The sequence below is a fragment of the Cryptomeria japonica genome, unplaced genomic scaffold, assembly GCF_030272615.1.
Source record: "Cryptomeria japonica unplaced genomic scaffold, Sugi_1.0 HiC_scaffold_393, whole genome shotgun sequence".
Lineage (NCBI taxonomy): Eukaryota > Viridiplantae > Streptophyta > Pinopsida > Cupressales > Cupressaceae > Cryptomeria > Cryptomeria japonica.
In genome coordinates this window covers 108681-115959 of record NW_026729214.1, presented here as the reverse complement: position 1 = coordinate 115959, position 7279 = coordinate 108681, and positions in this window count along the sequence as shown.

Here is a 7279-nt window from a genome sequence, read left to right as displayed (position 1 = left end):
TTTTCGTAGGCCTCTCGCAGCACCAAATTTTTGAGTTTCAAGGTTTCTGACGGTGGAGAGCAATTGCTTAATCAGATCCTCGAGACAAACTTTCTCGGGCTGAGCGGCCCTGTTCGAATTAGTAAAGAAAGGGGAGATCCTCTAGAGAGCTCGTATGATATTATCAATGTTGTGGGCAGTCGTGTTAAGGTAAGTGGGTCGTGGACAGAAAGGGGCTTGAATATTGCTTCAACACAAGTAGTTAATTGGGGCGATGGATCAGGAAAGACGCCACCAGGCAAGAAACTGAAAATTGTAGTGCCTGGGGAGCTAGGGTTTTCACTAATCGTCAGTATAAAACCAGTTGATGCCAAAGCAGGTGCACTAAGTCAGACATATGAGATTACGGGCTTCTGTATTGATGTGTTCAAATCGGTGCTCAAAAGATTGGATTATGAATTGCCCCATGAACTGATACCTTATTGAACTGGCAATGTCACCGTGGGCTACTATGATGACCTCGTCTACCAGGTCTAACTCCAGGTCAGTTCGGTTTTTTTTAATATATTTCGGTAAAGTAAATCTATATTTCCAGCTGATTGACGGGAACCAAATGTCAAAACTGAAGCAGAACTTTAATGCAGTAGTGGGAATTGTAGCAGTGGTTGCAAATCGGAGCAAGTATGTGGATTTCACAAAGCCGTACACGGAGACGGGACTGATAATGGTGGTAGCAAATTCAGAGGAGGGATCAAGTGACCGTTGGGCCTTCCTGCGCCCATTTACCCTGGCCATGTGGATAACTACTGTTGCATTTTTCTTCTTCACAGGAGGTGTTGTTTGGTTTCTGGAGCACAAGCAAAATAGGCAATTCAGAGGGAATCCTGGGAATCAAATCCTGACATTCATCTGGTACTTCTCATGCTCACTCTGTCTTCGCTTCTATGGCAATATACACACCGTTAATTTATATAATAGCTATGTATCAATCAGGATCTCGAATACTTTAGAGCTTAAACAGTCCACACCTTCTATTAAAGATAGATGCTCACTGTTATCAGGGCGAGGAGCCATTGAAACAGCTGAGCTGTTCATGGTGATCATCGCCAACGTCTCTTACCCACTAGATTCGGGCAATCTTTGACGTCAACTGTAGTAAGCCGTTGTGGGCTCGTAGTTCCCAATTTCCTGCCAATCCGCATCGATTCATTCACGTGGATAATGCTCACTCCTTAATCGTATCATCTCTCACTCCCTAATTTCTTTTTATCGAAATAAAAAATATTATTTGATCATTTTCAGAAGTTGGAGCTGATGAGATTAGACGATATTGTGAAGTTATTTTCAGATACCTAAATGATTAGTCAACCTTAAAAAATATTAGTCAATTGTAGAAGCAATTAAATTCGATAACATTAATTACAAATTTTAATTTTAAACTTAAAAATTGACTTTTAATAATACCTTGATTCAAAATTTTAAATTCATATTTTTATTTAAATTTTAAATCACTTTACTAAGATCAGTACATTTGATTAATTTAAATTACTAAACTAAAATAAAATTATTAAAAAGTTTTCCCAACAAACTTCTCACAATTAGGGGAAAGACATCCTACTATGAAAAATATATTTCTAAATCTTTAAAACCATTGTTTTTACTTATTTGAATGATATCTTATGATTACAATCAAGAATATGTAAGATCCCTTGAAGCTTCTTATGTAGGAGGTTTTTATAAAAAGATAAAACAGAATTAAAACCTTCATTAGAAAGAGATTTTAAGTTTAAGAATACGGAAATGTTTATTAATTATTAAATCGTATGAGATGCATTTCATTAAACTCTTATGACTAGATTATGTGTCTAAAAGTGTCCTAAGAAAATATTATTTTGTGAAAGAGTCATTTCTTTATTTATTTGTTAAAAAATCAAATTGAATTTAAGAATAATTGTAATTAATAAATAATGTTGATCTTTTAAATATTATTATGCATTAGTTAAAATTTGTATTTAAGATTCTTCTATTTGGTGTTTAGATCATTTCTAATTTAGGCCTGGTTCATTTTCATGCACCTCTCTTAAGTCAACTAAGATACCAATCGAGTTAGTGGCTAATCTAGCTTTGATCTGTTGGAAACATGGTTGCCATTGCACCAAAAGATCGATCCGTTAATCCTGGATACAACTGCATGACACATAAGATCCACGGGAGGTGGTTAAGCTATGTTGCAAACCCATCACTTGTAGTGCACAATACAAGGAGACCAAGGGAAAACACCTTGCAACCACCCATCCCCCCCGTGCAAGTAGGGGTTTTGAACTCGTGACCAGGCTCTGATACCACTTGTTGGAAACATGGTTGTCGTGGCACCAAAAGATCGACCTGTTAATGCCCAATACAACCATGTGACATATAGAATCCACGGGAGGTGGTTAAGCCATGTCGTAAACCCGTCGCTTGCATTGCACAACACAAGGAGACCAAGGGCACACACCTTGCAACATGATCCATGTGTAGTTCATTTTTTAAAAATCATCATTTTTTTTGTTATCCATAATTGTTCTTGTATAAATTATTGATATCATTAAAATGTATAGCCTTTTATAGATTTTAAATGTGTGCTTGATTGTAGATACATGTTTCAAGTGCAAATAGTATGTATATTACAATTGCTTCAATTTCTGCTATATAAAAAAAATAAAAATGTTTGTATATCACACTTAGGGGAACAACACCTGTTACCACCCATATTCTAATGACCGTGCACTCCTTGTGTACTCAAGCCCTAGTTCCTAACATTAAAGAAATAAAAAAAATGATAACTAAAGTTTCATTAATACATTTCAAGCTATTCACTTTTTAGCTTTCTTGTTCCATAATTGGCCCATTGGTGCATGATTACTAGGACATTTGTGCACAACTATTGGGTCATTTATACATAAGTATTGAGAATTTTAAATGCATGATTATTGGGGCATCTTTAAGTAGGCATTAGATGACGCTTTGAAATATGTAATTTTGACCCTTTCATGCATAGTAGATCCCACAACATGCCTCATTACTACCCTAAAACCAAAACAATAACAATAAGCAGTTAAGATGCATATGGATAGAACCAAAAATAAAATTGTTGAAATATGATGTACTGTTTAAATCTATAGATACATGAAGTTAGTTATAATAACTACTAGTACACTTGACCTAACATATTGTCATACTTCTATGTGATGTTGTCTACCACCTTTCTATTCAATGTTTCTCCCACAAACTAGATTAGATATTTGATATAGCAACCTTACTGTATTTCCCATCAATTTTTTGGATCACTGGCAAGTTCTTATTATGGCATCCCATTGACATCCTTGTTGGTGGTCTACCTTCACCCTAGCCCAAAATTTGTTTAAATTATTAAAAATATTGATTTCAATTTCCTTCTCCTACATTGGAACCCAGGTGACAATTTGCAAGCTAAATTAAAATTAAAGCCCAATCACATGGTAGAGAAATACAATTTTGTTAATATTTTAGTGGAAAAATGTGCAACCTAACCTATCAACATCTTTACCGCATACGAAGCTTTCCAATTTTTCTGATTGGATTGCTTCATCTTTTAACATGTAGGTTCTCCTTTTCCACACTCTTCAAGACTCAGAGTAAGAAAATTGTATCCCTTTCTTTTCATTACAGATAGTCAAACTATATTGCAATTTACAATACTTTCAAATTCTAAATTAATTTTATTGATTATGCAGGGGAGAGGATTATAAGCAGTGTGGGCAAAGTAGTGGTGATAATTTTCTTCTTTATAGCTTTAGTGTTAGTGTCTAGTTACACCACCAGGCTGTTGTCAATGTTGTCAATGTTAGGATGAAGAATCTAATTGAAAACAACAGATAAACAAAATTGACAACACACAACGATAAACAATGAGACACACAGATTTATCATGGTTTGGCAATTGCCTACATCCATACTTGAAGCAAAGGAACCGATTTATTATTCACCAATCTAGTTTACATATACATAGTTGCAACTAGCTCTAGCAATCAACTTTAGAAAATGAATTACAATCAGCTCTTATAGAGCAAGCAAAGAGAATATGAATAGCCAGGAGTTTTGGCAGCAAACGAGGAAGGAGTCTATTGGACTTCAACTTCCAACAATCTCCCACTAAAGGCCAAGAAACTGCTACAACAAGTAGATTCCCCCACTAAGTTCTGCTATCAGTTATTGGAAAGGCCGTGTAATATCCCTACTAGTTAGAGATCACTATCTTGCAAAACAGATTGTTAGAATATAACAGACATATAAATTATATCTAATCTAAATTGCATTCCAACTTTAAAATACTTAATTCGCATAATAATAATTTAAATAAAAAAAAAAGGGTATGAATGCCATACAAAGTATGTCCTTCGAAGGTCGTAAGCTCGCCTTCTTGGAACCCATCTTGGTTCCAAGCCCTCCAGGAAGTCAAAGGTGAATTCAACTCTTGTCTTGAATGTAATCTCTTACATCTAAGCCCTCCAAGAAATCAAAGGTGAATTCGACTCCTGTCTTGAATGTAATCTCTTACATCCAAGCCCTCCAGGAAATTGAAGGTTAATTCAATTCCTGTCTTGGGTGTAACCTTTTACACCCAAGCCATCCAAGGAAGACCATGTGTTCATTCCATGCCTTGGGTGATGCATCCCATCACCCAAGTCCTTAGAGTGGACCGGCCAGATCCATGTCCTCTTGGTTGAACTTAATCAACCAAGCCCTACATATGCTTATCAATATTTCGTATATATACTGCCCTAGGGATTTTAATAATCCCTCCCTTAGACTAAGGGAGTTTCCTCCCTATAGCCTCCAACAGGTGTTTACATTTGCATTTATAATACACTTTGATGATTTAGTACTATTTTATTTCATAATCCACATTTTATGTTAACATGTATTCCTAATGTATTCTTTAACACATACACATATCAAATGTACCCCATCATTGTTAACATATGCATTACATCTTCTTTGATAACATCTATATTCCTTAATCATTCTTTCGTGTTTAGATTAGTATATTAATTAATTATATCCATTAATGCATACAATAAATAACCTTAACATATTCCTTATCTATGCTCAATGAGCAATATACATTAATTAATATTAACATATTAATTAATTATCATACTTAGTATATGGTAATTTTAATGCATATTATTAACTGCCTTACCTCTTAATTAATTAATTATCATACTTAATATAAATTAATTAACATTAATATATTAATTAATTAATTATAATACTTAATACCTTACCTCTTACCTACTGGTAGCAAAACTCCCGCTCCCCGAATAATACTCTCACTGCTGCCTCCTCCCCTAACCCCTTGTCACTGCTCTGTATATATATTCCCATGGAGGGTTGTACCCTTCCACAAGACCCCTTCCGCATGAAGGGGTGCGAGGGTAATCGCAACCTAGGCTGCGGTTACCCTCACACCACTTCATGCGAGAGTAATTGGTTAGTGGGTTTTCTTTTGGATTTAAATAATGTTAGTAATATATATATTTTTAAATATATTACATCCCATTTTAATTATATTAAATTTTAAATATCCTTTCATTCAAATATATTAAATATAACATTTCATTTTAAATACATTAAATGTTAAGTATCATTTCATTTAAATATATTAAATATTAAATAACATTTCCTTTATTAAAATATTAAATATATTTCTTTTATTTTTTTTATATTATTATTTTAATCATTCATTTACAATAACCTTATTTAATTAATACACATAAGTAATTTACATCTCGTGATACCGTAGGGGTTATCACAGGCCGAGAGAAGCTCAGCAGAAATTAAACTTCTCCCACTTAACCACTTTAGTGAGCACATCAGCTAGATTCAGGTCGGTATGAATCTTATCTACATGAAACTTGCTTTCTTTGACCATATGGTAAACATAATGACTGCGAACATCAACATGTTTTGATTGCGGCTGAGATGTCTAACGTTTTGACTGCGGCTAAGATGTCTAATGTTTAGTCATAAAAATTGTACCATTGTTATCACAAAACAACGCAAAATCTGATTGCTTCAAACCCAACTCACTGAACAAGAGTTGCAGCCATACCATCTCTTTTGCTCCCTCAAAAAGAACTATGTATTCTGCTTCTGCGGTTGATTAAGCAATTGTATGTTGCAATTTTGAAGCCCAACTAATCGCTGCCCCAAAAAATGTGAAAGCATAACCAGAAGTAGGCTTTATTTTGTCTAAGTCACCCGCAAAATCAGAATCGGTAAACCCTTGCAAAACTGCCTTGTCCTTTCCAAACCATAAACAAAAATCAGAAGTACCTTTGAGATACGTCAAGATATACTTAACCGCCTCCCAATGTGATTTGCCCGGATTAGCCATAAATCTTCTCACCGATCCCACGACATGAGCAATGTCTGGTCGAGTAGACAACATAGCATACATGAGGCTTCCAACTGTAGATTTGTATGGAATTTTATCCATAAACTCCTTATCTTCTTGTGTTTTAGGACACAATTGAGAAGACAACTAAAAATGAGAGGCTAAAGGTACACAAACAGACTTAGTATCCGCCATACCAAATCTGTCCAAGACCTTTTTAATGTAGTCTTGCTGAGATAGTTTGAGTTCTCTCTTTTTTCTATCCCGAAAAATAGTCATTCCTAGGATCTTCTTTGCTGCCCCTAAATATTTCATGGAAAATTCCTTTGCTAAATGAGTCTTAAGTTCACTCACAATCCTAATGCTTGTGCCGACCACTAGCATATCATCCACATAAAGGAGAAGAATTACAAATTCACCATTAGGAAGCTTCTTGTAATAGATACAAGGACCAGACTCGCTGCGAGTAAACTTGTGATCAATCATGAACTTGTCAAATTTAAGATACGGCTACCGGGGGGCTTGCTTAAGCCCATACAAACTGCATTTCAATCTGCAATAAAGGTGTTCCTGCCCCTTTTTAATAAACCCTTCTGGCTAATGCATAAATAGTTCCTCATCAAGATCGCCATGGAGAAATATCGTCTTCACATCTAGCTGTTCTAGTTCAAGATCGCACGCTACAACTAATCCCAATACTGCTCGGATGGTAGTCATTTTAACTACTGGCGAGAAAATTTCTTTGAAGTTGAGGTCTTTTTGCTGAGCATATCCCTTTACAACCAGCCTTGCTCAAAATATTTTGTGACCATCGACTTCATCTTTTAGTTTGTATACCCATTTATTTCTTAATGCCTTTCTGTCAAGCGGAAGTGGCAC